The sequence below is a fragment of the Micropterus salmoides genome, unplaced genomic scaffold (genome assembly GCF_014851395.1).
Source record: "Micropterus salmoides isolate LMB-PRFRI ecotype aquatic unplaced genomic scaffold, ASM1485139v1 Ms_hic_scaffold_2, whole genome shotgun sequence".
Lineage (NCBI taxonomy): Eukaryota > Metazoa > Chordata > Actinopteri > Centrarchiformes > Centrarchidae > Micropterus > Micropterus salmoides.
In genome coordinates this window covers 14,000,432-14,021,800 of record NW_024041150.1, presented here as the reverse complement: position 1 = coordinate 14,021,800, position 21,369 = coordinate 14,000,432, and the positions used below count along the sequence as shown (strand labels likewise).

At 38.6% G+C, this 21,369-nt stretch overlaps 1 long non-coding RNA gene across 1 annotated transcript; it reads left to right on the top strand.

Annotated features, from left to right (window-relative positions):
• Nucleotides 1–226: 226 nt before the first annotated feature.
• On the top strand, nucleotides 227–1,024 carry LOC119913451. Its single transcript, XR_005446452.1, has 3 exons — nucleotides 227–294; nucleotides 384–532; nucleotides 620–1,024. It is a non-coding gene; the product is annotated as an uncharacterized LOC119913451 (long non-coding RNA).
• Nucleotides 1,025–21,369: the final 20,345 nt, after the last annotated feature.

The following is a 21,369-nucleotide window of genomic DNA, read 5'->3' as shown; positions in this document are numbered from 1 at the left end:
AAAATAAGGCTTGCTAGAAAGCCTATGAAAGGGGTAAATATAATGACAAACTAGAAATTTGCATTTCCTGACGAAAATACAGGTACATTTATGCTGCTGCAGAATAATGATAATTATTATATGAAATAAAGAGCGAAGATAACTAAACTACACCTCCAGCTCACTGTACAACTTAGGCAAACATATATGTGAAATGTGTTTAAGTAAAATTTGTTTTCTGTTTCTGCAGCTTGAACCTGCGTTCCAAAAGGCATTCCCTTCCTCCTTCAGTTCCTTGGACGTGGTGTCATTCAGGTAATTTGTTAAGACTTACCGTGTTACAATTTCAGAGTAGTGACCAAAATCTGATATTTCAAAAATATTTTGTGTTTCTCCATCTGCAGAAGTGGATCAGTCATCAATGACATGAACCTTCTCTTTGCAAGCACATCTGTTCCCAGTAAAACTCAGATTGGGAGGGTTTTGATCAGTCAACGTTTAAACGTCACTGGCTTCGACATTGAAGGCAGCTCAATCACCGTGAATGGCGCCCGTAAGCTATATTGTGTTCTACTTCTTCAAAAATGTCAAAATGTTGAACAACTGTTTATTTAACTAATGTTTTGTTTACTTTTTACAGAATTTACAGAATCAAGTGGAGTGAGCCACAACATCAGTCTCATTACTGCATCCTGCCTGGTACTGTTGTCATGGATACTATCAAGCCAGCAATAGCATCAGTGCTGATTACCATTTGAATTGCCAGCAGACTATGACTGCCATTACTGGTATGAACAAGGACTTTGTTGTCGGTAAAAATCCAAGATTCATGATTGTCTTTGCTCTTGTATGTAGAATGACACAGCCAACTTTAAGCACCTGGCCCATTGAATCATCACTACAATAACAACCTAAACAAAATAACAATACTGTCTGTTAAGCCCTGGGATGTCAGAAATGGTTGCACTCTTTGACTTTTTATATAAAATGTAATGTATAAATGCATCTTGCTTCTCTGAGCACTGTGCTATAGCAATATTTAACTGTCAGTACTAATTATGTTCTTAAGTCATGTTAAACAAGTAAAATCCACACTGGAAAGTAAAATCACCTTCACCATTGTCTGAATGAATTTTATTTTGAAACGTGCAGATTGAGAAATTCAAATGTGAGATGTCTGTGAAGTTAGTTGTCATCAACACAGGTCATTTTACAAGCAAAGATGATTCAAAATGGTGTTGTTTTACTCTGACCTTCAAACTATCTAAACCTTTCTGTAACTTTCAAAAGCATGTGAAATTTATGTTTAGGTTTCATTTAGTGTACACATTGAATTTATGTAATCACGTATAGCTATATTCTGTGAGAAGATTGTGGTTTGTATAATTTAAATCAGAAACTTTACAATGATCAGAATGCAAATTCTTTTGTGAATTTAAATTGTCTCTTGTGTGATGTTTTGCAATTGTTGGTGGGTAAACAGAAAATGTATCAGGGCATGTTTAACCTTGTACAATTCCTGTAAAATTAAAACACCTATTTGTGTCTGAATTTTGATTAAAGGCTGCGGCATTCACCCATAAAGCTTTTTTTCTTCTTTCTTCTGCAAGAAGAGTCGGATGCTTCTTAATCACTAGGTTGGTAGGAGCAGAAGCAGCAAGTGGTTAATGGCTTGATGGCAAAACACAATGGAAAAAAGTCACAAAACCTCTGCCTCATGGCTTTCCACATAGGTGCGTGGATAATAATAATAATAATAATAATCTTTATTTGTAGAGCACTTTTCAAAAACAGGTTACAAAGTGCTTTAACAGGTGTAAAGACAATAATACCCAAAAGACAATAATACAAAAACAATACAAGATAAAAGCATGAAAACATTGAAAAGACTAAAATACACGTTAAGATAAATATAAAATTAGTAAAATAGAATAAAATAAAAGGGATAAAATAAAGTCAAATAAGATCGGGAAAGTCTCTCCTATAAAAGTATGTTTTAAGAAGGGACATAAAAGAGTTCACTGACTCAGCTGACCTGATTTCCTCGGGCAGGCTGTTCCAGAGCCTCGGGGCCCTGACAGCAAACGCTCTGTCCCCTTTAGTTTTCAGTTGAGACTCTGGAACAGACAACAGACCTCTGCCCGAGGATCTCAAGGTACGTGCTGGTGCGTATGGGACTAAAAGTTCAGAAATATAACAAGGCGAGAGGCCATGAAGAGCTTTAAAAGTGATCAATAGAATTTTAAAGTCAATTCTAAAACATACTGGGAGCCAGTGTAATGAAGCTAAAATAGGAGTTATGTGGTCATATATCTTTGTTCTGGTTAAAAGCCTGGCAGCTGAGTTCTGGACAGTCTGGAGTCGATCAGTAGATTTTTGGGTTACACAGGTGAAAAGGCTGTTGCAATAATCCAGGCGTGATGAGATGAAGGCGTGTAAAATGGTCTCGGTGTCCTTAAAAAACTAAACTTAAAATCTTAAACTAAAACTTAAAACTAGAATGTTGTGAAATCATTTCCTAACTAATAAAATGATACATTATGACCCACTGTAACAGAAACAACGTTTGAAACATTAATTAGGAATTGTTTTTCTGCGCATTTCCGCACTAACTCAAAACTTGCGTACATGTACACCACCTCCTGAGCTGGCGTAGGATTTGAGCGTGCCGTACGCCAACGTCTATACTGATAAATCTCAAAGTCACTGTGGTTGTGGGTGTACGCCAGGTGTACACTGGAAATTTAGTGTACGCACTTTTCATAAATGAGGGCCATTGTGAGCACCAGGACCTGACTGACAGATTAAAGGTAAAAGAAAAGACTTGTCAGCATGGCCGTAACCAGCAATGAGGTCACAGAGGTCTGGACCCCTAATTATATGAAGGCTATAGCCTATCAATAAAATCATTTGAATAAAAATCCATTGATAACACAATCAACCTAAATGAAGGCTTTAGGACCATGCAGATGTTACTGATTACACCGTCGTAACTCTCCACTGTTTGAGGGCAGACTTTTGGGCCATAAATACAGTTTGTGAATTTCCAGGTGGGTGAAATAGGATGAAGCGCATTAACGCACGAGCTACAGCAGCATAAATTCATATTTAAATCAGCAGCCGTTTAAAGAGTCTAAAAGTTGAATTCCATTTCCTCTGCAGAGTTTCCTTTGTCTGTCCTGTCAGGTTTATAATGACAGTTTTTCAGTTTTGCTGCTACAATGTCCTCCGGTCATTGCTGTGACTTTACTGCGCGCATGGAAAAGTTTTAAATGACTCTCTCGTCAGAGCCGATCCTCTCTCGTCAGAGCCGATCCATGCATCCCACCAATTCAGCTGCTATAATCTTGATGAAATAGTGCAAACAGCTGCTGATGTCAAATTATTAGGCTGTATTATCAACCAGTGCACCCTCTCCATTCAGCACTAAGCTGCTGTATTTTATGTTATCATATAGTAATAAAAATTATGTAGTCTGCACCTCATTCTAACAAAGTCCTGTGATGACAGTTGTAGGCTACATTTGAGAGAAATTTTGCGTAATGCATGTTGTGAAGACTACCAGGCTATAGACTACAGGCACTACCTGATCATAGCTTGTCTGTCTGTATCTCTTATTTTAAAGAATTTTAGTGAGACCACCAGTGAAGGAAAAAGACTGTGATGCAGTTAGTGTTTTCTTAACCAAACATAATGCTTTGCTCACTGCTTAGTTTAACCTTTCATTTCACACATACACACACAAGAAGAGAACAAAAGAGACAAACAAGGCCAGCTGTGTAGCATGGGTATAGATAGACTTGTCTGGTGATTAGAGGTGTGGTTTAGGCGTGGTCCTGCTCCCGAACCTAAGTTAACAAATTAACTTCAATTAATAAAAGCATTTTTTGCCAACGTTCATTAGTTTGTGTGACTGTAGTGTATAACTTTAGTTGAGTTTAGCTGTAGGCCTAATTTTGGAATGAATTACCCAAAATATTTTTTTTTATTAAAAGAATAAAAAAATCTGGACCTTACTAATTTCTAAACCCTGATAATGGCTCTGCTTGCCAGTGCTGGTGTGCCAAACATCCACATCTAATTATTTCTACCTCTTACTCAGGCTCAACTTGACACCCCTTTAAAACTCTCATCCTGCGTTGATAGATTCTGGAACTGATGAAAGTTTTTTGGATTTGAGGTAAGCTAAGACTCCCTGCCTTTACTTGGTGCCTCTGCCCAAACAATTTGAAGCCAAGAATCTCGATGGTGGTCTATCGCAGTGGTCGGCAATAGGCGGCATGTGGGCCAAAGCTGGCCCGCCAGCAATAATATCTGGCCCATGGCCAGATTACTTTGATAGTGGCAAAAACCCTTGAACGGGAGTCCTGTGCACTAACTAAACAAGCACACTGTAAATGACGGATTATAAATGATAAATTGATTAGCCTATGTTCTGGCCCGCCATCTAATGAAAGTCACTCATTGCACCTAGCCTGTACAGCTCCTCATCTCAGGTAATCACAATCTCATTCTGGGCCTGCTGTGGTTTACACCAAGCATAATCCACACATGAACAGGTCCACCGGTGAGGTTATTAAATATGATGAAGAGTGTGGTGTAACATGCTGTTCATCTGCTTTTGATTCCAAGTCTCTTTTTTGTGGATCCTGCCCCTTCTGATGTGTCAGTGCCTTCTGGAGGTTCAGATTGTTATTCTTCTGCGGTGGCTGGTTGGCTTTGGGTTTCCAGACCTGTCCATTGTTCCCTCCTATAATCTGCATCTTAAGGTGTTCAACAATACTTGAGCAAACTCTTTGCATCCTCATCAACCACTTACTTAATTCCTGGTCACCTCCGAGAGGTCAGCCATGCTCGTTTGAACATACACTCACTCACCACTTTATTAGGTACACCTCACTAGTACAGGGTTGGACCCCCTTTTGCCTTCAGAACTTAATTATTTGTGGCATACTTTCAACAAGGATTTAGAGACATTCCCCAAAGACTTTAGTCCATATTGACATGATAGCATCGCACAGTTGCTGCAGATTTGTCGGCTGCACATCCATGATGCAAATCTCCTGTTCCACCAAATCCCAAAGGTGATCTATTCGGGATTATTCGACCATCAACCCTGCTGGTTCTTCTTTGTGGACAAAAAGGATAAGATTCTCTGCCCCTTTATTGATTGCCGTGGCTTGAATGGCATCACCATGGCGAACACAGATACCCCCTCCCTTTTGTCTACCCTGCTTTTAAACTTTTGAAGGACTAGTGCAGTGCCTGTTCATAGGGGCCGATGTGACGCCTCCCTGCACTTTTTGTTCAAAATGTGTATCTCACATTGGTTTCACCCACAGCAGTGGTCGGCAATAGTCTCACATGCCAAATGAAATACATAAATAAATAAATAATTTAATAGTGGCTGGTGCTGAAATAGATCTGTCATGACAGATACAGTTACTCACATAATCACTTCCTCTTAAGTGATGGTGCCTACAAACTAAAAGCGCAGAAAAGTTGTTTGCACCAATGCTTCATTTTGAGTTGAATTGAGAGCTTACTTACTTACTCTTACTTTGAAAAGATCTTAAAGACATTCTACCGTGCACTACTGACTGAGCTAACCAGACACACAAATTTATTTACCGACCCTTGAGCTACAGTATTAATAACACTGAAACAACACGACAATGGCGAAGATACTGCTAGATATCTAGCGCTTACTTAAACCTTAACATAGAACATAAAACTCTTACAACTATGTTTCAACACATTTGTTTCTAACATATATCAAACCTGTGTAATGAAGATAACTCAGAGCATATAAACCCTGTGCCTCCGCAAGTGCTCCCCGCCATTGGCGCTGCAGAGCTTTGCTGTGTGTTTCAGGACTTGGCTAGTGGCATTCTCCAGGATATGCCTCAAACTCAATCAATCAATCAAAATTTATTAATAGAGCCCTTTAAACATCCAAAGTGGACATAAAGTGCAGAGGTCTCTTTCACAAAACTGTGTGTAGACTCCTCACTAAAAGTTTACGTGCAGCCGAAAGCCAAAAATCGCGTCAAAAGATATTTGGACTTACGCATACGCACACTTGTAAGCAAGTTCCCTTTATAAATCACAATCAACTTGAAATGTGGCGCATGTGAGGGAGCTCCATGTTGCCCATAGTTGCCTTTAAATGGTAAGTGAAATGCCCCTCATTAATATTAACACATACTGACTGCATGAAGAAAAGAAAGCAAAATCTGACAGAAAAGCTACAAAACAAGATTTAACTTCCTTTTTGTGAAGCTGAAGCATGTTGTTTGGTGGGTAAAAAAACGCACTTTCATGCAACGCTCGTGGCCTATTAATTAATATGATTCTCGATTAAACTCTAGTTCATGAAAGTTCTTTTTGTGTGCGCTGCAAATGATCTTCAATTATGTTTCTTTTGTGCACTTCAGGGAAAATCAATCATACGGGTGTTTGTTTATTCAGGAAGGCTAACAAACGACATTACTGCCCATGGGTTTTGGCTCGCATCTCTCTGCCGTACCAGAGGTCGCGTGTTTGAGACGAAACTGTTCAGTACAACCACGGGCCGGTTACATGGGATGAAGTTGAACACAAGGTAGAGTAAATTTATTCAGCTCCAGTAAAAAAAAACCTGACAACAGATGTAAATACATCTCCATTCAATTGTCGTGTTACAACTTCAGCCCTTACACAAGTTAAATAACATGTAGTATTAGCAAACTACACAAGTTTAGGCTAGTAGGTTAAAAACACGTACATTATCACAATGCCTCTACATCTTCCATTAAGTAGAACAAAAGGGAAGAGGTAAGGGAGGGAGAACTTGAATAGAGAGGGCTTCCCTGAAAGTGAAAGTGAAAAGTAGTGGTACAGACCTTAAATCACAAATGTTCCTTATATATTGACATGGGAGGTCTAACAGGTCAGGTGATAACTATTGAATAGAATATACATACAACGAAGGGGATTTAACCTAGCCAGATTTAACTCAGTGTCATCAAGGTAAATCAGGGTTGACAACCGTTGACTGCCTACATTGGTGTTAAACAGTCCCACGATGGTGAATAAGATGTTGGTTAGTTGTTTCGGTGGCATCTTAATTGGAGTTTGTGCATGTTGGCATAAAAGGTGCATGTTAGGCAATGCAGGTAGAGTTTTTCATAATGGTGCATGCTCCAAATTAGTATGAATAGTGTAAAGGAACCTTAAGGGCCAGGCACCTGCAAAAATGTGTTTTTTGTAAATAAATCAATATATGTATATTTTTGTGTGTGCACAGTCAAACAAATCTATTCATTGAATTAAAAAAATCAAAATATCAGGTAAGGAGATGAGACTTTGTGGAGTTCCGATGCCCTCCCTCCCCCTCTCTCTGTGTCTCCACCATAGACTGTAAATAAAAAGGTCTCTAAAAAGTGCAGCACACATCAGCACATCAGACAGACAGGCAGGCAGCAGCCCCTCCCAGCTCCGATCCCTGTTGTGTTTCTCTTGGTGGAGGTGAGTGGTGATGAACAAAGATTAGGCTACCACTACCTCGAGTTTACAACTAATTAGCAAAAAGACAAAAGACAAATATAGTTAGCTTGTGTCTTGAAAACAGGCATGACTTATAAGCAACAAGCTAATGTAATAAGTTAGCTAAAGTTTAGCTAAGGCAATACATCATACAGTTAATGATTTACATCAAGAGTCTTTTACCCAGAAATTCTGTTTAATTTAGGCAGATTAGCTTGTTTTGGTTAATTTAGAAGAAATCTACAGATTCAAACAGAAAGAGGGTAGTGGGCTTAAAACAAACACCATCTAAATATATATTTTGAAGTCTTTCCATTAGAGCAAAAGAAGACATGGAGGCAAAGTACACCAAAATTGACGATTAGGTCTCTTTTGATCGTGCAATGTTAGTGTGAAATCTCAAAGTTGCAGGTCCTCGTTGTAGACAGTCATTTAGTATTAGATTAATTCAAAGGCAGCGTTTCCTCTGGGTCACTGTCACATCATAGACTTTAGCTAAAATTAACAGTGCTGTTAAAGGGATAAACTAGATGTGAATATCCTACATAGTTCCTTCTCTGGCCCCGGTCTCCCCCCCTCCAGTCAATCAGCCATTTGATGATTTTCAATCTCCGGACAATTTCTAGCCCAGTGTCCAGTATTGTTTTTTTTTTCCCAAACAAGCGTCAGATATGCTACATGCTCTTCCTCTGCCTCCACAATCACGTCCCGTTCCTGAAGCCGTCTGCTTGGGAAGAGATTGTTAACAGATCTGTAATTTTTAATTTTTCTCTAATAACTCTTAAATGTTTTTATCAAATGTTAACAAAGCTATAACCCTGAGGGAATCTTTATCCTGTTTACAAAAGCCTTTGTTCAACCCTCACACATTCTGGGTTTTTTTCATTCGCAATTCATTTACTCATCTGTAGCAACTGTCCAACAGTGATTTCTTGACTATAGTACTTTTAACCCCAAAGCTTTGCCGATTCACACAGCCCCCCCCCCCCAGGCTGCTGACACGTCTGTCACCCACACCCCGTTTGGTAGAGAGAATTGTTACACTTGAACAGCTACCAGATTCTTTATGGATCACAGCGGTGAGCGAGCCTCAGACACTCAGGCTGAGCGGGTGAGACGTTGAGCATCAAGTATTTTGGAGGGGAGGTTTGAAGTCCCAGAGTCCCAGACTCTGACCGTACGGTTTTCACCTTCAGCTCCATGTGTCAAAGTCCTCTCGCGTGTGATCCTGCCGACAACGCCAAAATTGCCAATCATATCATCCTACAGAGACAAGTTGTTCCAAGTTGTTCCTGAAGTCTGGATAACAAAGAACAGAGATATTTGGACTGTTACGTTTACACATATTCAGTGCCACATCACACAGGTAAGACTCAGGGAGTCCAGGGTTACATGCAAAATGTTTGGAATTCCCATTACAGGACTTATGAATAAAAACTTTTATTTGTTAGACAAATGTTACTTTATTTTTTGTTATTTTTAAGCGTGTCTGCTTAGAATATAGTGTTTTTTTTGGTAGTTGTTATTCTTGTGGTAGTTTTGAAAGCAGTGAATGGACTGTTTCCTCTGCACTTTCTTTTTTCATGTAGATTTTTATCATAGACTGTATATAAAAAGCTAATTACTCGCATGCAAATAGCTCATGTGGCTCTGTGTACAAGCAAGTTATATAGTCAAATAATAATTTTAATAAATCTTGTCTTGCAGCTCTGATTCTAGTTTTATTTAAAAGCTGAATATAAGCTAATACCATGTTTGTTGGGTAAAAAAACAAAAATTTACTATAAAAGGAATTCTACATCAATATTGTATTGTGACGTTTTAACCAATATTTATGTAATTTGAACAGAATACAATATAATGTTATAAATTATATTACAATAAACTATTGTTTTATTGTAAAAACAATAAATTGCTCTTTCATTTATGTACAGCAAAAACCTGTAAAATATATCCTGTAATATACCGCCATTTCTTTTACAGTATATAGCAGCATTTTTACAGGACATTATTGGCAAAGTTTTTGCCAGGTATTTAATGTAAATTCTACAGTAGATATCTAACGGCACATATATAGATATGTGCCTAAATGTCTTAATACAACATGTTATCAGAATTTGTGAGTGAAATTCAAATACTATTGGCCAGCTACTATTTTGTAAATATACCAGAAAAAAGAATTGAGGTAAAGAGTAGTACAGTAACTGGGTGCTTAGCAAAGCTCTGAATGTCTAAATTATGCTGTCCTGTGGGGATTTTGTTTGTATCACTGGTATCAACTGGTATCAACAATTGACTGTTGAGTAATTTTATCTAGCTAAAACTGGCATTTCATTTGATCTGATTGTTTTTACTTTTTCATTTTAAATGCTAAATTGTTTTAGACACTTGTAAATTAGCTACTTTTATTTTAATGTCTATACAGCCATTGGATGCAAATAGTAGCCCATACATACTGTAAAATCAATCAAGTCCTTACCAGACAATGCATTGAAACTCATCATCCCAACAGTCTGGTTTAAATGGCGAGTAAATCATTCAACCTAACCCTGAGTGGCAGTTAGACAGTTCTATGTCTCAGTAAGTATTATGGATATTTTAGCATTTCTTTTTCCCTCTTTGTTTGGTGTGAGGTAGTTCAATCATGACAAATTCAGTGTGTTTTCTGTAGAAGTATTATAAATATGTGCAGCATTTGTGTGTTTGTACAGCCTTTTTAAAGTAGTCCTGCAATAGTGATCAGTGGCTGCGATGCTGAGGTGGTTGTATTAGAGGCTGGTCGTGTTTGTATGTGCGTGCAAAGAAAGAAAATCCAAAGAGGCAAACTGAAGTCCAAATGGAGAGCAATAGTCAAACTACAGAGCAGGGAACAGCACCTAGAAACATACTCCATAAAAGTCTACTCCAGAGTTTATTATTTACTCATGATGCAAAAGCTATAACTCTTTTTGTTCTGTTATGTAGATCTGTAAAGATCTATTTGGTAAGCTCTGAGCTGATCTCAGTAACCAAGGATAGGCTGCTATGGTTGTAAGTGTGTGGTTGTATCTCAAGTCACATGAATTTCACATGTTGTCTCACAGGGCTCTTGTCTCACGCTAACATTTCTTGGATTTTAAATTTATAATCTGAGGAATTGTGTGCATGAATATGCTGACACAATGATGAGCCTGGCAAAAGTTTCACTGGCACTTTTTATCTTCTAACTTTTTCTTTAAAGGAAAATGGATGCGCTACGGACCACCGCTACAGCCTGCTAAGAGTACCATGAGTCATGTATAATGGTGTTCACTGAGACGTGGCTGTGTCCTGATGTTCCTCACTCACTGTGCAAGGGGGAGGGTTTTTCTCTTATCCACTCTGATAGGAGGGAGGCATCTGTGTTTTTATTCACAACACGTGGTGCAGACAACATACACAAGAATGCCAGCTGCAGGAGTTGTGCAATAAAAAACAGCCATTGTGAGAAGGTGTTAATGTACATATTTATATAGGTACCTGTCCTATGTACTGGATCTGAGAGCATGTGTTGTGTTGCATGAGAGTGTGTGTTAAGAGAAGTCTATTTTACTGTTGTTTTTGTGTTGCTTTTGTAAAGCCGCGGAACAGACCACAGTCCAAAAGAAATTTCCTTTCGGAGACAAAAACTCTCTCTTATGTGATCACATGATTTTCTAATGAGGTTTTGGAACATCCACATGTGAAATTCATGGGGCTTTTCGCCAACGGTTTCTAAGAGAGGGAGTGAAATATGTTGCACATTTCCTACCAATAGAATAAACAGTTCAATTCATTATACTTTATTATCTCTTAATTTTAATACTTGATTTACATTGTTGTTAAGAATAGTTCAATAAAATATAATGCTACATGATATATAGAAGGCTTCAAATAGACCCACTGAACGGTGATCAGTATACAAAAGCAATTGGTGGATCAGCCACAAAAATCCTGATTGGAACACCTTTGCTACACACTATATTACATTTCATTAAAACAATTCACTCAGTGATCTTTATGATCAACATTAGCTCTGTCATATCAAGTTCTGGTTAATTCCTCTGACAGGTTATGAACTGTATGCACATTATATATTGCACATGTATAATGCACATTCACTGTGGGAGACAATAAGTTGAAGATCAGGTCAAGTTACACTTCTTTTTCAGAGCTCGGTCTTCTTTCTGTTTCTTCTGAGAACTTTTTCCCTCCTTGTGGAAGACTTTCCCATCATGCTGCTCTCTCCACCTCAGGGCGACTCCAGTCATTCCTTTCTCCTTTGCCCTGGCCTGGAGCTGGGAAACACACATGGTAGCCATTCTGAAACAGCCAGTGACTTTGTATGGAAAACCAGATTCCTACAAACAAGCTACACAAAGTCAAATTTTAACATAATGCTTATCCACAGATTGTTTTTAAAGATACTTTCCTTGACCTACCTCTCAAAAAGCCTGAGAGGGGTGTTTAACATATTGCTTTCAGTAATTGCTGTATTTGCCAGAGTACTGTTTCCTTGCCTTTCAATGTGTGGGAGACATGTGAAAACATCAAATTAAAAGTTTCATATAATTTTTAATGATAAAAAAGTGTGAATATGTCCTGTTCACGAAAATTAAGTTTGGAAGTAATTTATTGTGATCATAAAGGCATTCATTTGCAGTCTAAAAAATCAAGAATATTGTAGCATAATAAAGTTTTTTCAGTTGTCCAGGGAAAACACAAAGAAAAGTACATGACCAAACAACAACATGCTGCCATTTAAAGTATTTCAGGGTGAAGTTTGGAGACCTTTTTCAGGATGTCTGTTTTCACAGCAGGGTCATTTAGATCCACCGAGGAGTTCTCCGGCTTTATCCTCAGCTTAACCACCTGCCTCATTACTGGTTCTTAGACACAGAAGGAGGAGAGGAGTATTATTTCTGACGCCTCATTCATAAATGTGATTCAGCACATCTTTCATGTTTGAGTAGACTCTAACATGTGTTATTCATAATGCAGCATTCTCTTACTTAAAGGCAGCAAACTACTCACCAGCTGGAAGAACGCTGTAGCAGACAAATGGGAACCTACTATGACAGGACATTGTCCTCCATTTTCCTGAACTCTGCAAAACTGCAACAACGCAAATCACACTCTGGTGAATTGAGTTTGAAACGTCATCCCAGTATCTGAAGGAGGAGCCACTCCCATCAGACCAGTGAATGTTAGGATCTCTGAACAAACCGATCCATGCTCGAGATCCACTCGGCACCAAGTTCTGGATCTGCTGGTTCTCAGTGTCATCCCTCACTGTGGCCAGGTCTGTAAAGTTCTCCCTGCAGTACCTCTGAGCACTGGACCACTTCCTATTTTCGTTCACAAAAACAAATACAGGATCCTGCTGTGTTCCTGCAGTTAGAGAAAAGGGGGGATTTGTCTTCAAGAGGAACATGTAGTGAATGCCAGTGTGCTTTGCTGTGTACTCACCACTATAACAGATGAATGAATATTCCTTTGAGCAATCTTCATCCCACCATCCTCCATTTACGATGGTCACACAGAACTCCTTACCTAATTTAAAGTTTGGTTCGTTGCTGCTTATTTCCCAGCTCCTATACTCAGCCCTACTTTGGTTTGACCACCTCCAGTTGATAAAACTGTACAGGCCAATCCAGACCTCAAGGTTGTGACCAACAGATGAAATTGTGTTGATAAATTGATTCATTTCTTCAGCAGTGTTGATGGTGGCCAGGTCTGTGTACATATCTCTGCAGTAGGCCTGAGCTTCAGTCCAAGTCTTTAAATCAACAACATAGTGGTACTGATGGAGTAGGCCAGTGGCGAAGATGTGCTGCCCTGAGGACGACACCATTTTCTTTATTGTAAGGTTTCTCAAAACTATGTTTTTTCTTCAGTATTACAGTTTTCCACAATAATTAACACTGTCTGACATTATCAAAGACTTCACTGACCTGACAGATACAAGACTCCCAGTAAGATCCTCTCCATCATCATGCTGCTCTGTGGACTGCGTGTGTCGATGTGCACCACAAAGAGGAAACACTACCTGTACAGTTGCGGTTTTTAGGAAAATAGGGAAATGTAACACCAGCCTATATATGCAAAAAGCACTGGGTGCCCTTATGTAAATGTTTGTTTATTGGGTTTTACAAAGGCATACAAGTCATCAGAGATGATATACATTCCCTCAATACAAAGACATTCTAACATTATCTATTATATATGTCAGTGTACATATTGCAAAACACCAAAAGTATTTATGAAACTAAAATGGCAAGACCACAGATGACCAAATAAACATAAAAATGCAAAAGGTAAAAAAGAGACGAAGAAAACAAAATAAGCGAGACCCAGCAGGAGGGGCAATATCTACAGAGATAATTTCTTCTATAACTCTGTATCCTGGGTTTTCCTCCTTTGAAAGCCTAATATTTTGTGTTAACAAGTATCAGCCTACTTTATTTCTCCTAGTTTATTGTCCACCTAACCCTAATAGCATTTTAGCCTACACAATATAAACACAGTGGTGCAGACAGTAAAGGCAATGTTGCTATAGCCTGAATGAAAAATGGCACAGTGTTAATGATAATAACTGTAATGTTAATGATTATAATAACAATTATAACAATAGGACTCGTAACAATAATTGTAGCAGAGGGTGTCAAGCAGGAGGGTGGTGCGGTGGTGCAGCGGTTAGCACTGTTGCCTCATATTAAGAAGGTAGTGGGTTCAAACCCGGCCACAGTCTAGGCCTATATTTATATATGTTGTCCTAGTGATGCTCTTGTGGGAGAATTTCTGCACTGCACATGATAAAGGATAAAACTTATGAATATCTGTGTATTTGGTCATCGGAGTGTAGTGTTTAATATGTATTCGTCCCCCAATCAGAACCAGTAACACATTTTCTTCAACAGTATCACCTTGGCTTAACGACCACAACTCACTAAAGTAAGAGGTATACAAAGCAGAGCGCAAATCCAAGGCCTGCAAAATTCATGCTTTCTACATGAAGACCTTAATGAAGAAATACAATTACTGTTAATGATGCTCTAGCAATTTACTTCACCAAACCCAAAAGTATTATTTAATTTAATTATTTATTTGGAGAACACAACAATCTACAACATCTTCACATATGTGGAGAGAACACTGTTGGAAGAATGTAATTAGATTTTTTATTTCACAAAAAAACAGGAGTAAATTATTGAATATGGCACAACCATGTTAGCAACAGTGGCGCAATAAATGTAAATCATTCACATGTACTCTGGCTTTCATGCTGGCAGCCTGTAAGAAGGCCATTACGAAGAGATGGCTTAAGGCAGACCTCCAACACAAGAGTGAATGGTTGAAAATAGTGAATGTTACATATGATATGCCAGGCCAAACAAAACCTGTCATGTGTTTTTGTTTGTTTGTTTGTTTTGCCCTGTTTTGTTTTATACATGTATTGTTCATGTATAATAGAAAATAAATAAGAGTGTTCTCTTGGAATAGTGTTTGACCAGGACTTGTGTTATATCCGACACAGACAGGTAGGGCACTGTTAACTATTTCAATGTCTAGGCTAAAAACCAAAGGACTCAGGGCCTTTGTTGTCAAGGGCCCTACACTCTGGAACAGTCAACTAGAGGAGATCAGGCTCCTCTGCAGAGTCTGTTCCTTGTTTCATCACATTTCTTAAGATTAATTCATTCAAAATAGCTTTCAATGTGTGATGTATTTTAAATTTTTTGTATATTGACTTGTTTATGATTTATTTATTGAATTCAAACCACTATGTGATGTGTAATTTATTTTGTATTTTTCAGTTAATTGTACATTGACTTGTTAATTCATTTGTTGCAGACCACTGTGTGTGACACTTTTATTCAACTTGTCTGTTTTACATTGATTGCTGTGAAGCATTTTGTCACCTGTATTGAAAAGAGTTATTATTATTATTAAATTATACTTTATAATTTACAGCCAGCAAAATTCTAGTTAAAGGTGCTTCAAAGGGCACAGTGAAACCTTTTTAGGCTGAGACACATTGTTTATGTTTTTGAATATTCATAATAACCCCCAATAAAACAACAGTCAGAGGAGGTTTAGGGCTTTATGTACAAGCACGACTGGCACCGAATAGGAGACTGTCAGAGATATAAAACAATACAGGAAATGTATAATTTGCCAGAACAAACACTAATTACCCTACTGCCCCTCCAACCCCGACCTATCCCGCAAAGATTACTGTATATGGCCAAAAGTCAGACATTTGTGGGTGCCAGCTGAAGCCATCTACTGCACAAATTCAAAATATTCTGTAGTCAATTATATGACATTTACACCTGGTTTAACAATATGAGCATGTGGGTGGCAAAAAAAGCCCTTTTTGTGGATCTAATATTAACAGGCGCAGTTACCCCGAAGGAATACGTTGCAGCCACTGGCTGCCAGCTGAGGCCTACTGCACGGATCCCAAAACATTTTGAACTAGTCATTTATATGAAATTTGAGCCCCTTCTCATCTCAGCGTCATATACTGACGATTTGAGAAAGAGTGACAAAGCGTTAATTATTTGATACTAAAGGTACCCTTTAGTGTCTGTGTGAGACGCACCGGGTGGTAGTCACCATGCTCACTACAAGCAGCATTGTTCTTGTATTAAAGTGTGGAGCTAATCCTAGTATGATAAGGATAACATAGTTCTGTAAGAGCATCCTGCAGGTGCAGAGAAAAACACTAAATAATCTGTGCAGAGCAGAGCTCGGCCAACACCTCAATACCCTCTTACTAAAAATACAGAAAAGATCAATTCAGTTTTACAATCACTTAAAACCAGACATACATCACAAAGCCCTAACATACCAGGAGCTGAAACCAGAGAAGAGTCGCCTTAGTCAGCTGGTCCTGAGGCTCTCTGTAGTAACAAATCCCCAACAGCCTCAGGGCAGCAACACCAACTCAAAAAGACCAAACCAAATTATCAACAAGCAAAAAGAAAAATATACTGAATACTGGAAAGAAACGACAAAAATACAAAGTAAATTACTGTTTTATTAATTTTATTTTTAATATATTTTTATGTCTTTAACACACACGCTTACTGTTTCATTTATTTATTTAATTTTACATTTTTTTTAAACACACGCTTACTGTTTTATTTATTTATGTTATTTTAATTTTTTATATATTTTAATTTTTCTAACACATGCACACGCTTTAATTACTTGTTTAATGAAATGTTTAAGGTTGATTGTTATGTAGTTTGTATGATGCTTTGGCAATATTGTTGTTATACATTCATGCCAATAAAGCTAATTTGAATTGACTGTTTTACAGTTTTAAGATTGTAATTTATGTTCTGTAATCTGGTATTTAGTGTGGCACGGTGGTGCAGTGGTCAGCACTGTCGCCTTTCTGTCGCCTTTCTTCTTTGCATGTTCTCTCCGGGTGCTCCAGCTTCCTCCCACTGTCCAAAGACATGCAGAATAGGTTAATTGATGACCCTAAATTGTCGTTAGGTGTGAGTGGTTGTTTGTCTATGTGTGACCCTGCGGTGGACTGGAGACCTGTCTAGGGTGTACCCCACCTTTTGCCCGATTTCAGCTGGGATTGGCTACAGCCCCCCGCGACCCTGTACACAGGATAAGCGGTCGACGATGGATGGAATCTGGGATTTACTTAAATTAATCTATTAATCGTTTAGCAAATCATTTAGCAAAATGTCCAAAAACATGTGTACACACATATATACGAGGAATTTGACTCTGGATTGTACAATGCTCATGATGTGCTTAATAATTCAATAACACAATCATACAGTAATAAAGTGAAACATAAGCTACAGTATAGAGAACACATATATTTACACACTATAAACAAAACAGAGGGCGACAATATTGCAATGATCAGAGTGCAAAGGATGCAGAAGTAAATTTTCATTACTAATATTGTTATTATTATTATGTACATGTCGGAGGCGGATGTGATATACAGGTACAAGCATAAAAGTACACAGTGTGATGGAGCGTAGTGCAAAGGATGCTGAAATAAAGTATTATGTGCAGGTGTAATGTACTTGAGGTAGGAGGATTTGGTATACAGTATGTACAATATATATAACGTAACGTAGACGTACTTTGTTGTCACATACACATAACGAAATTCATCCTCTGTATTTAACCCATCCCTGAAGGGAGCAGTGGGCAGCTGTACAGCGCCCGGGGACCAACTCCAGATTGAAATGCCATGCCAGGTCAAACGGCACTGACTGGAGAACCTACCAAACATGCGCTAACCACTGCACCACCATTCATATGCAATATGAACATGAACAGTATGAACAGCTCTGAAATAGAGAATGATGAGGTGGTAGCCAGTAAACAGGTGGCTGAGTTCCTGGGTTATTGCACAGGAATGGTTCCTGACATTGTGAGTCAGAGTCAGAGTCAGCAGTTCATCAGAGTGATGGCTTCTGGGAAGAAACTGTTCCTGAGTCTGTTGTTTTTTGCGTACAGTGCTCTGTAGCGACTACCAATGGAGAGAAGTTGGAACAGGTTGTGACCGGGGTGAGGTTTATCTGCACTGATGTTTCCTGCCCGTTTCCTGACTCTGTAAATGTATGAAGGCCAGGTTGGCACAGATGATCTTTTTCTGCAGTCCTGACTGTCCGTTGTAGTCTGCCCCTGTCCTTTTTAGTGGCAGATCCAAACCAGACAGTGATGGAGGTGCAGAGGACAGACTGGATGATGGCTGTGTAGAAGTGTATCAGCAGCTCATTAGCCAGGTTGAGCTTCCTGAGCTGGTGAAGGAAGTACATTCTCTGCTGGGCCTTCTTGATGATGGGGTCAGTGTTTGGTTCCCACATTAGGTCCTGGGAAATAGTGGATCCCAGAAACCTGAAGGATTCCACAGCAGACACAGGGCTGTTGAGTATGGTGATGGGAAGTAGAGTGGGGGGGCTCCTCCTAAAGTCCACGATCATCTCCACAATTTTGAGCGTGTTAAGCTCTAGGTTGTTCTGACCGCACCAGAGAGCCAGCTGATCAACCTCCCGTCTGTAGGCCGACTCATCACCGTCCCAGATGAGGCCAATGACCGTTGTGACATCAGCGAACTTCAGGAGGTTGACAAATGGGTCTCCTGAGGTGCAGTCATTGGTGTAGAGGGAGAAGAGCAGTGGGGAGCACCAGTGCTAATAGTCCGGGTGCTGGATGTGATGTTCCCCAGCCTCACCTGCACTGTAAAAAATTATCTAGGTGGTTCAACTTAAAAACTTAAGTTCAATTGCTGCCTTAAAAATGTGAGTAAACTCAACTTTAAGAAAAGCTTTGTTTCAACTCATGATGTTACATTATACAATTTGTTTAATTAACTTAACACTGTGAGTTTAAACAACTATCTATATTACATTGTCCATTCAAGGAAACTTGCTTTCACTTGTCTAACAAACATACAATTCTACACCCCTTCAACTCACATTTTTAAGTTCAGATAACTCAACTTGAAGATTGCCTTTGTTTCAACTCATAAATTTAAGTTCATAAAGTGGTTATAACTACAGTGTTCTAGTTGTCCCAATGTTAGTTAAATGAACAAGTTTGAGTTATTGTAACTCATAGTTTCAAGTTAAAGCAACTTAACCAAATTAATACTACTTTCCATTTCAAGTTAAGGGATTTAAATTCCAAATTTGTTTCAGTTTACATCTATAAAGGGCCTTGAAGACAGACCACAACAACAGCACCACTTTGCTATTATCTTCAATGACTTGTGACGGGGCAGGGTAGCTTGCTGGGGCGCCTGTGCACGCCGCAGTCAAAGTTCAAAATAGCAGCAGACGTCACCTCCTTTCTGAAAGGGCCTTAAGGCCGTTGTCTGGAACCCTTTCCACCGGTGGCACTAGTCTTGTTTACCACAGATATTCTATTGATATTCTATATAGTCTATATTTTGGTTGGAATTTGAATATATGACTTATCTGCAGTGTATAATTAGCAGGGCTGAGCAAGAACACAAAATTTTCTGTATCTGTACTCAGATTTTGCGGGGCTTAATCTATAAGTGGGTGGTATTAACTGGAAGTTATTTAAGCCTGAAATTTCTATCAGAACTTACTAGATTTATTAGAAAACCATTTACAGAACAGCCTCAGAATTGAGCTTCAGAGAATAGTAATTGATTTTTTTATATTCATATATTTATAGTTTATAACAAAATAGATATTGACACATTTTGCTCTGATGATACTCATAGAAAGTATCTGTACCGGATACTCGTTTTAACCATGTACTTGCTAAACCCTAATAATTACTTGATTATGTATATATTTTTCTCAAACTCAAAAGACGCAGCACCTAGGCAATCCTCGTACTCTTACATACGTTCAATCAACACGACAAAAGTGTCAAATAGTGATGATGCAATGAATTAATGCAAGTTTAACTTTGTAAAACTCATACAGTTGAGTTCAAAATCCAAAACTTGTCAGAGCTATTTGAGTTAAAAAGAAGAAGTAAGTTGACATGACTAAATGGGTCTATGATTCTTTTCAGTGTGCTGACTCATTAGATGACATGCTGAAAAACTCATATATTCATGTATAACGTTTCACAAACTTTTTTTGGTACTTTGCTGCCACTCCAAGCATACACTGTTGAAGGAAAACTCAGAAGCTTTACAACATCATGAATGTGTGACCTTTCTGAGATAATTTTGAAGAAGATATGGCCCACTTACAAAAAGTGGTTCACAGCAGAGAAGTAGTCACTCCCTATTGCCAGTAGGTGGCGCTATGACTATGAGTGAATATGAGTTTGCCGATGTGTTCAGGGCGGGACTGTTATCACACATGTAAAATTTGGTAGAGACGTGAGCATGTACAGTGTCTCGGCAAAGCGTGGAATATTGGAACACGCTGTTCACAACATAGCATCATCACTGTGTTAAGGCTTTTCTGGGACAAGTTGATATTGCCAACATATCACAGCATGACGCATGGCGCTATGACTTTGAGTGAATCATGGCATATGGATGTGTTCAGGGCGGGACTGTTATCACACATGTAAAATTTGGTAGAGACGTGAGCATGTACACTTAAGTTATAACAACTTCCTGTTTCGTGGCAAATCATTGATATTTCACTCCACGCCAAGGGTCGACAAAACTCACCATTTGTACAACATGTAATCATTGATGGGATAAGACTGGACAGCAAAAATTTGAAGACGATCTGACAAATTCTCTACAAGGAGTAAAGTGCGGAATGTGTAAATCCCCAAATATAAAAATTGAATCCAAAACGGACGACTTTTTGCTGGTTGTCAACCTGCCTGGCGTGTGTAGAAAATTTTGTAATTTTGTTTTGGAGGATGGTTAGGCCGGCAAACATTTGATGAATTTGCAGAAGATTGAAACCTCAATCTTTGGATCAGATAGGTAATGGCTTAACCACTGGCCTAATAAGACGTAGTGCTTATGGCCTGTCAGGGGCGTTTTTAGGATCTTGAAACACTGGGGGCTTAGCCCAGTCCATAAAACTTCATATCTTCACATAATAATTGACCCACCCCCCACCCCAAAGTTAAGTCTGTAAAGCAGTAAAACAGTAAACATCCTCTACTTATACAGCACAACAAAACCCAGAACAACACTATTAACTGTCTCATTTTGATGTTGCTAAATTGTAATAATTATAATAATATAAGAACAAAACTGCGACAGTATGAACAGGGGGGTCTGGGTGTACTCCTCCAGAAAATTGTGATTATTAAACACTTCATTTCCTGCATTCTGGTGTTTTTCTGCACAAATTTCTGCCTTTTCTGCATCAATTTATTGTGGAAATTCTTAATGTAAAGGGACACACAAAATGT